This window comes from Solanum dulcamara, chromosome 2 (assembly GCF_947179165.1).
Source record: "Solanum dulcamara chromosome 2, daSolDulc1.2, whole genome shotgun sequence".
Classification (NCBI taxonomy): domain Eukaryota; kingdom Viridiplantae; phylum Streptophyta; class Magnoliopsida; order Solanales; family Solanaceae; genus Solanum; species Solanum dulcamara.
Window position 1 is genome coordinate 64,951,087 of NC_077238.1, and position 10,592 is coordinate 64,961,678.

The following is a 10,592-nucleotide window of genomic DNA, read 5'->3' on the forward strand; positions in this document are numbered from 1 at the left end:
CTTAACTTTAGCCCTAACACTAGATTTTTGAAGTTTATCTTATCTATATTTCTCCAAGCTGACCAATACCTACTGCTTGGTTGCAATTGGAGGTTCTGAGAAATACCACAGGGATTCTTTGAACACTGAGGCCAAGCGTATGGCTTTTAATTTGATAAAAATAATTGGGCATTTGTTTTAATAATGAATATGGCATAAAACATATTATTTTGTCATGCCAAATATTTTTAGTGATAAATTTAGTCAAGTGATTTTATTGATACAAATGTCTAAATTGGGTGATTTTATTGATACAAAATAAAATTTAATGACTTTGCTAGATAATTTACCAAAGTTGAATGACCTTTTAAGACTGCTATGTGTTATGTATCGTAAATAAAATATTATTGCATTGATCCCCCTTTTAAAGATTTACCAGCATAGAGAAGTCAAAAGACTAATTATAAAGGCAAGATCATTTATAAGCAACAAATTAGATGTAGGTAAGCCTTAAGTATTGTAATTAAATGTAATTTTAGTTGGGGAGCTTTGTGCAACAATTGTCTGAGGAATATTTTAAAGGTATGGATAATTAGTTTCTAGGGAAAATTATTTAATTTCGCCACTGTGCACTTTAGAAAGGATTTTTTAAAAATAAGTTCTAGAATCTAAAATATAAGTTTGATAGTGATTTTGGTTGATAAAAGACTGCTAAAGTCATTTTTTGTTATTATATATATTTTTTTTTCATTAAAATATTTTCCGACGAAATAGTTATTATGTAAACAAGACAAGAAGGAATGAGAAGAGTCACAAATCTTTATCTTTTTCCTTTCGAATCTCTTGTCTTGGGGTTACATATATCATGTAAGAGCCCGTTTGGATTGGCTTTAAGTTGGTTTTGACCAACTTAAAGCCCCTTTTTAACTTCTGGACGTGTTTGCCTAATGCTGACTTTAAGCCATAAAGTTCTTAAAGTCAGTCAAAAATGAAAAGTTAGGATTCCTAACTTTTTTTTCCAAAGTGCTTAAAGTCATTTTCTTTGACCATGAAAATTACTTTTATATCCCTTATATTTTAACTAAATTTCCAAACTACCTTTTTTTATTCTTTTAACCCTAAAATTCACATCATAAGCACTTTTATCCAAACACTCAACTGCTTATTTATAAAAATAACTTTCAGCACTTCAAAGTTCTAAAAGCACTTCATACGTAAAAGTTACTTTTTTTAAGTCCATCCAAACGGGCTCTAAGTAAACTTGTATTTTAATTTTTTTGGTAATTTTTCTCATACCCCCATACAATATCCTTGTAAGTTTCTTTTAAAAAGATGTACTTATCATATTGATTTATAATTTATTTAAAAATAAAATGTTTGATCTCTACAAGTATTCAGTCCTTGATTGCTCATTCAGTAATATGGCTGGATGTTTATTATCCTATATCTATTGATTTTAGACCTCAAATTCATAATTATAAGTCATTTTAAATTAAGAACATTTTATCATCTCAAAATTTAAGGCCAAAGGTGTGCGATTGTTGGAAAAATGCGGATAAATATAAAAGTATATTTGATCAAAATATTGAAAATAAAATAAAAAAATAATAACACTAAGAATTTACGTGAAAATCCTTTTAAATAAGAGAAAAATCACGGGCCAAGAGGAGCACCTGATATCACTCTAGTAAGGAATTTTACACTAGGTTGTCACAAGTACAACACTTCAAAGAAACTATAACACATTCAAAAGGAATAACACTCTTTTGATTTCTACCTTACTAAATTATCGCTCATATTCTATTTTTCTTCACAGACTATTTTATTATATATAGTCTATGAAAACTTTACAACTCTCTGAATATTTTTCTTTCTTCTCTGTGAATTGGTGTGTCTTCAAATGAGCCACAAGCTCTCAATTTATAGAGAAAGAAAGAGCATACTTATGTCACTGATCAATATTACCATTTTAACAATTGATGCACTTTCTTTGACCAAGTTTGCATCAAATTGTTATTTTGTTGACGAAAATAAGTGTGAGCAGCAACTTTTTTACTTTGAAAAATGGGGGTTGGACCCCACAGCGATAACTATTACCTCCTTTATAATTCGTTTAATAATAAGATGTTATTTGTGTTTGATTCCAACTACATAATATTCAATCCTTTACAATTTATAGACAATAAGATTGTCAAGAACTGGCTTGTAATTTATTCTTGCATAAAAGTAATATAGGATACACATTTCCAAAAGTAGTTAGTGTACAAACATCAACTGCACCAGAGAACTTGTTCTTATCAGGATGTAGCAAGAAAGCAAGCTTGCGGAATTGCTTCCTGATAAGTGAATCATCAACATTTGTGTAATGTTCTCTAGATTAGGAAAGAGCTCTTGCGTTTTAAATGCAAACATTTAATCTCCAATGAAATCTCTATTTTCCATCATCTTTTCTGCAATCCCTCTGACCCTGATGTCCTCTTCTTTGTTGATGTACATCACTAGTCTAGAATTTGATAGCCCACTCTTATGTTTAGCTTACACTCCAAATGGCAGATTCCAGTAAAAGCAAAGGATTAAGAAACTAGTACATTCACATCAGTTGTTCAAGTTCATATACAATTGATTGAATGTGAAACTGATGACTTCTATAACAAAAAAGATGAGATTGCAAATGAATGAGTGATTGTACCTGGAAAAAGAAGTGTTGATCTTCCCTTAGATCTAATGCCTTCTACTATGACAAAACTAGAAACACCTAAATGTGCAGATCAATATTTTAGTGATTTTGACAAGAACAAAGAAGAATCTTGCTTTAAGGTTGGACAAGTATGGGTTGTTTATAGTACTCTGGATTTCATGCCTAGATTCTATGCAGTCATCAGGAAGATTATCTCTTGCGTTTATGCTGCGCATAACTTGGTTAAAACCAGATCAACTGAATATAGAAAACTAAATGACTATCAAAGGGCTTACCTACTTCTTCTAGTAGGCTCAAACTAGAAGCTCCGAATACTCTGAAGATCATCTATGTTCTCACATTTGGCTTGCGTAATGAATGGATACAACTACAATTTCATAAAGATATTGCCACGGGAAGGAGAGACAGTCCATCTTTAAGGACTAGGGTATGAAATAGTGTTATCATCCCAAGAGCACGAAAAAGCACAACAACGCGCTTGTTGAGTTCTTGTGAGACTATGATAATGATATGTGTGTTCATGTTGCATAATTGGGTAAAACAAGAGGCTTTACTTGTCTTTTTTTATCAAGAAACAAGAAAACTAGGGGAAAGAGATCCATTTCTAATTTCCGCAAAGGATATGTTTAGATTCTCTTATATTAGTTCCTTCTTTTAAAATGATAGGGTTAGAGAGGAATGATGATCATATAGGATCCTTTGAACTTGATCTTGCTTTTTAAACTATTGACCAAGTTGGCATTTCGGCTTATCCGAGTCTTCCTTACCTATATATGCAGAAGCAAAAATGCCTACTTGGTCAATAGGTAAGAAAGAAAGGTCTAGTTCAAATGATCTTCCGGGAACATCACTCCTCTATATGCCTGTCATCTTTAAAAGAAGGAACTCTATGAGAGAATCTAAACATATTCTTTGAAGAAAATAGAAAGAGGTGTCATTCCACTAGTTTTGTTGCTGCTCGATGAAAAAGACAAGTAAAGCCTTTTGTTTTATCCAAGTATGCAACATGAACACCAATATCACTATCATAGCATGACAAGACCTCTACAAGCTCGTAATTGAACTTTTTCTTACTCTCAAGATGATAACAATATTTCATATCCTAGTCCTTAAAGATGGACCAAGTCTCTTCTTCACGTGGAGATACATTTATCGTATTCTACTTATTTCCATTTATTACACATTCCAAATGTGAGATTATAGGATGATCTAATGTATTCTAAGTTTTCTAGTCTGAAACTACCAAAAGACATAGGAAAGCACTCCGATAGCCATTCGGTTTCATGTGCATTCAGCGGATTCAACTCTAACCAAGTTATGCGCAACTTAAACTCAAGGTACAAAATCTTCCTGATGACTGCATAAAATGTAGGCATGACTTCTAGAGTATCATAAATAACCCATACTTATTCAACTTTTAAAGCAAAATTCTTCCTTGTCCTTGTCAAAATCACTAAAATCTTGATATGTACATTCAAATTTTTTTGACTTAGTCATGGTAGAAGTCTCAAGATCTGAGGGAATATTAACACTTCCTTTTTCATGTACAACCACTTTTTCATTTACATTCTCATATTTTTACTCAAGCAAGTCATCAACTTCACATTCAACTGAACAGTATATGAACTTGAACATCTAATGTGAATATTATAGTTTCTTTATCCTTTGCTTCTACTGGAATCTGCCATCTTAAGTGTAAGGTAAACATATGAGTGGGACTATCAAATTATATACTTTTGATGGAATTCAACAAAGTAAAGGCCATCAGGGTTATAAGGTTTGCTGAAAAGATGATGGAAAATGGAGATTTTGTTGGAGCGAAAAAGTTTGCCTAGAAGCTCTTTCCTGATATGGATAACAATACACATATGGTCTTGGCTTGTGAGGTGCATTTCTCTGTAGAGTAAACCATCTAGAACTGAGAAATATTGGTAGCGTATTTTTTAAAGTTGAGACAACAATAGATGATGCTCTTATCAGGAAGCAGTTCTGCAAGTTTGCTCTCTTGCTACATCTTGATAAGAACATGTTCCCTAGTTCAACTGATGCTTTTACATTGATTGGTGAAGCTCTTAAAGTATTATTGGATCGTAAAAAAAGTATGTCTTATAACAATAAATGAATTCCTTTAGGAAGATTTCAAGTACTAATGCAGCCTAAAAGTTGCCAGCAAGATATCGGGACACATCCTTTGATATAAAATAATTTCATTTTCACATCTGGGTTCACTAATCCGCCAGGAAGCCAACCAACCTTTTGTTCTACCTGCCCATTCTGTTTTGTTAAGTATAACTATATATGGCCATGCTTAATAACAATTTGTGGTGCCAAAATTATAAAAAGCCTTCATAGGACATGAACTGAATGATTCAAATGCAACAACTTGAACCACTAAAAGTTATCCTACCTACAATAAGAAAGAATGTTGATGACACCCTAGCTCGGAATACATTTATGCAATCTGAGTTTCCCTCAAAGGTTGGACAAGAGTTTAATAAAGATGGAAGCACGGAAAATGCATTTGTAAAAATTAATAAAGGAGTTGTCACACCCTTTTTCCCCTCCATGAAATGACTTTAATTTATGAGAAAGAAAGGTATTTTTCTAATTGAAGTCCCAATATTGAGAAGAAATTATTTTATTTATGTAGTGTCACTACCTGGAATTGAGTTTTGGTGTTCCAAGTCATATTTTTGAATCGCTAATCAAAAAGAAATAACTAGGAAAGGTTCTCACTACTGAGGAACAGGTTGACAAAGTTCTGAAGATTCTTCTGAAGGCCAAATAGGATGTAAAAGTAACTGCTATAAGAGAAGCTAAAGACATTTCTATTATAACACTTGATGAACTTGTAGGAAATCTCAGAACATATGAGATAAAAAGGCCTCCGCGAACACGAAACCTCAGGCCGTGAATGAAGTGGTCAAAGGGCCCGGTCGACAAAGACCACCTCTGCAAACATAGAAGGTAACAAGCGAACGCAGAGGGTCGAGGTGAATCTTCTCCCCATTCACGGATCCTCTTGTATGGTGACCAAGGCAACAAGCCTCCACAAACGCGGCTATAGGCTTGCGAATGTGGAGACCAACATCACTGGCCTACGTGAGCGTGGCCTTAAGCACATGAACAAAAAGAGGAAAAAGGGATGCACCAGATGGTGCTACATCAGCTGATGCAACAAGGTTCAAAATCCCTAATGAGTTGCTCGGAATTCGTTCGGAACTCCGTGCGAACAAACGAGATATGCTATCCCAGCAAATTCGACATTGGTTCTGAAATGGACATTTTACTTGGCAAATTGGAGGTCCATGGGTGGAATAATTTTTTTTATAGAGTGATGTTCAGCGCAAACTTTCTAAACCAGAAATATATGAATTCTATGGAAGGGGGGTTGCTCAGGGCTCTATGTTCTTTACCACTGTGCGAGGAAAATCTATCTATTTGTTGGATGAGGATATCACTCGGATCTTGGATATCCCAAATGTGGCTTGGGGTCACTATGTCAAAAATGAATGACCGCCATTGGATAACATGCATTTGGTGCTTGATATATCGCGAAAATTATCTGGCAATTCTGCACTTTCTCAGCATCGGCGAGTTCTGAAGAGGGAGATGTCCCCGTTGCATCAACTGTACTTTGATGTTATCCATAAAGTGTTGGTTCCTAGGAAGGAAAGACAAATTGAGGCTAGCTTTTTTGACTTAACTCTGATGGAACTCCTCGACACTGAAGTCCAAATCAATCTATCTAGCCTGATTATTAAACATATGCAAAGAGTGTTGGTTTAGGATAGAAATGGTCATGCTCTACCTTATGGCTTCTGGCTTGCCCAAATATTTGAGGACTATTCTGTCGTTGTGCAAGTTTGGACTCTTCAAAATACTAAGGATGTATTAGGGACAGTGAACCATGTCGTTCTTCCTGTTTCTATGCGCAGAGCTGAGACTCCTCTTCAAAGGTTGTAGCTAGCTTTGGATGCTAAGACTGCTGAATTGGATGCTGCTAGAGTGGCCTATGAGATTGAAAAGAATGGTTTTGAGAAAAATATCGCTGAATTGGAAGCCACTCTTGCAAAGGAAAGAGCGGAACATGTGGATACCATTTGTAGGCTGACCAAATTGATCCCTTTTGCTTCCAGTCCTTCTTAGTCCTCCCCCCCCCCCCCTCGCATGTTGTGTTGTCCTTGTCTCTTGTCTGTGCTCAGTATTCTCTGCTTTGATTTTTTTACTTTAGTCAAGATCTATCTTAAAAGTCTGTTAAGACTTCTCTGTTTGTGTTGAATGAAATGATTCTTATTTTTGCTTTAATCTGGCTAATGTTCATTTTAATATGTATTTATGCTTGTTCTAAGTCTTATTTTATATCTTGATAATAGCCCAAGTGGCAATGAATTGGCTATAATTGTATCTTTGGTAAAGTTCGTAAAAGGTCTATCTTTTCGATGATGCCATAAAAGGGAATAAAGGTTGTGCAATGTTTATAGCCCACAAATTAACTTGTTTCATCTTAGTGTTATGATGCTTAATTGTCTGCAAATATAGATGTCATGAATGCACAAGCCAGATTAGTATGTCATTATCAAAAAGGGGGAATTTGTTGAGTTATGATGTTTTGATGATTAACAGAGACAGATGAAACATGTCAGTTAGTGTGGTTCCAAGATGCACCTTTACGAGCAGCTAAGATCCAGTATACTTTCAAGTTTGGCGTATGAAAACAATATAAACAGAAGTGAAGAAATTTAGGAAATGATAATTGTGATTCAAGGTGAATAAGTCAAACTTGAAGGAGTTCGAGTCCAACAATAACATTGATAAAGAGAGAAGTCTGTTGGAAGGAGTCCAACTCAAAGTAGAACTCAAGAGCAACGAAGTTTGTTTTGATAATAGAGTTTGTTTTCAACAAGGAGTTCGTGTGAAATGAAACTCTGTGGGCGTAATGCTTAAATAGAAGAGAAGAGTCTCTGAAGGCTCAAGCACTAATATAGCAAAAAGACAATTGGTGTATTGGCCTTGCGAAGGTGCTGCTGAACCTTGAAGTAACTCATTGAAGAACCTGATCCTTTTATAGAGTTTAGGTCCTAGGAAGTTTTTCTTTAAGTTTGTGATTTGATGTATTGATAGTTTAGTGAGTTATAAACTAAAATAGAGCTATAGTCTTCAAGTTGTAGACAACTCGAAGACTTGGGAACACATACCTTGGGAGGTGTGTAGAGCATAAGGTTTAATTTATTATTCCTTGGGTTACATAGTTTGTAATCGTTTTTGTGGTAAGACTCGTTTTCATTTAGTGAGGTTGGAAGAGAATTCTTGTTGGGGAATAGGTCGTGGTTTTTACACCTTTTGAGTTGGATATTTCCACGTTAACTATTGTATTCTTACTTTACTGCTTTTACCTCTTTAGTTGAAATACGTTAGGCAACTTGGTTCACTAAGGTAAACGTAAAGATAAGCGATTCTAAGGTAGTGTAGAATATCACGTACCTAAGTTCGTGTAACATTAAACACATCCTAATGTTTTCCTACCAACCTCGTGGAGATCCCAAAATCTTAAGGCATTTTTATTGACCTGCATAATATTGATGATCCAAATATATGAAAAAACTCATATAATGTCCCTCAGTAAACATATTTTCTATTTTTAGGTCCAAATCCACTGAACACTATTTAATTGAAAACAACTTCAAACTTATTCTAGCCTTAATTAATTAATTTCTATCCTTATACCATGTGACAAATCAAACCTTATTGCAAACACCAAATAATTAATCATAAAAAGACTTTTCAATTGAATATGGAATTTATTAGTGAGTAACGAGGAAAGGAAAGGAATAAAGTACTTTCAAGCAAATATAATCAAATCCTGAATGCAGTAACACGAAAATAAAGATTAGGAAAAGAAATATACCTTTAATAGAAGGTTCCAATTAATGTAGAGTCTCCAAAACAAATTTATACAGAAGTGTTGGTCAAAAGTGTAGAGATAAAACCAAACTAAAAAAAATTCGAACTAGAAACTGAAGTTTCACATCAATCAGGACCAAGACACGCAACACGACTGATACCCCTTGACTTCGTCGGAATCGAATAAGTGATAGAAAAGTGGTGGCTATGGATGAGATCTTGTTGGTGTTTTGAGATTAGGGATGTTGAAAACATAGGGGATATGGTTGGGATGGATATCGATGGAGATTCACGTGGGAAACATAATGGCGGAGATGAAGAAAGAAAGGGTCGGGTTCGATAGAAGGTGCTGTTTTGGATCTATTGTTTTCCTCCGAGGGGCGGGTTCGATGGAAGGTGTGATTTTGGATCTATTTTTTTTACCTCCAATGCCCTTCAAAACTACGAATGTCAACAGGGAAGAGCGGGATGGGCGAGGGCGAGGGCGGGGAGGGTTTTAGGCTATGTGGGCGGGGTGGGTTTTAAGCTATGTGGGTTGGGGGAGGTTGAAATAAAATTTTCAATATTAATGCGGGAAGGGGGTTGCGAGTCTATCTAGATTTGTGTGGTTTTAAACAAAACTATATAATAATTCTCGTGATAGATTACTATCCTGTTTTAAATATTTTTCGATTACAATCAAAATTTCTTCTTATCTTATTATAACTTCAGTAGAATACTGGTCAAAATTCACATTTTCATATAACAAAAAATAGAGCTCTCATATGTTTCATTTTTAAAACAGTTACTCTTTTTCTTTAATTTTTTTTCTTTCAAATAATGATAACACAATGTGAATTTGACAAAAATTAATTTAATCCCTTTCCACCTCCACCTCACACCTTACTTTCCACCCCTCTGTTTTGAATTTTTGAAAATCAGTCATTTTACACAATAAATAGTTCTTTTTCACTTTACACAAGTTTCACGTCACAATTTTTTTCTTTTTAATTTATCAAACAACCTAAATTAATATTAGTTAGCAAGAAAATTTATATTAGTTTTATAAATTTTATTTTTGGCATTCAAATAAATTAAAAAAAAGGACTCAAAAAAAGTTAGGGGGGGGGGGTTATGTGGGGCGGAGAGGGATGGGCTAAAAACCAAAAATAATTCAATGCAGGGCGAGTTAGAGTCTTCGCTGGTTTATGCTGGTTTGCCCCACAACCGCCCTTCCCTGCCCCATTTGTCATCCATATTCCCAACATGCTTTCCTCAATTAAATATTTTCCACCTAGAAACGTTCTTTCCTGGATTATGTTTTTGTATCGTCCAAAGAGAGTGAGTGAGTGAATTACTTTCTAAAAAATCATCCTTCACCGATATGATTATCCTCTAGTATGTTTCCTGAGAAAATTGGCGAGTAGGAGGTGACAAAAAGTTTTCCAATTAAAAAAGGTGACAACTTGACCAAGTTTAATTCAAAACTTCTACTAATTAAGATTAAATTAAATGGGTGTGAAATGTAATTTTAAAACTCTTTAATCTTTTGCAAAATAAAAAATATATCCAAACTCCATTATTGGCCCCTGACTAACCCAATTCAAATCACTTTTCATAAAAATCAATTCATTTGTCTCTTCTTTCTCCCCTTCTCTCTCAAATTTTCTTCAAAAGTTTAAGTTTTTCCTTTATCTTTGTCTTTTTGCTTTGCTTGGGACTCGTGCGTTGCTCTTAATCTTCTCCGTCTCCTTCTCACGTCATTATTGTCATTGTGAACAGTGATAAAAAATTTCTTAAATAGTTAGGGTTTTGAATTTTCATAATTAGTTAGGGTGTGATGGTTTAAAAAGAAGAGGAAGAACACGAATTTTTGGATCTCACATAGCTTATTGCTTTATGCCCTAATAAACATTGTATATATTTTGTGGTGGTGTGACATTGATGAAAATCTGATGATATCACAAAAATTTGAATCTAAAATAAATGATGTATGAATGAAATAGGATAGAAAGTAAGAGTAAAAAGGTGT

At 34.3% G+C, this 10,592-nt stretch overlaps 1 long non-coding RNA gene across 1 annotated transcript; it reads right to left on the minus strand.

The window, feature by feature from the left end:
• Positions 1 to 1,592: 1,592 nt before the first annotated feature.
• LOC129880629 (uncharacterized) lies at positions 1,593 to 9,143 on the minus strand. Its single transcript, XR_008765449.1, has 3 exons — positions 8,586 to 9,143; positions 8,162 to 8,246; positions 1,593 to 4,942 (listed from the first exon to the last, which is right to left on the minus strand). It is a non-coding gene; the product is annotated as an uncharacterized LOC129880629 (long non-coding RNA).
• Between the last annotated feature and the right edge of the window lie 1,449 nt (positions 9,144 to 10,592).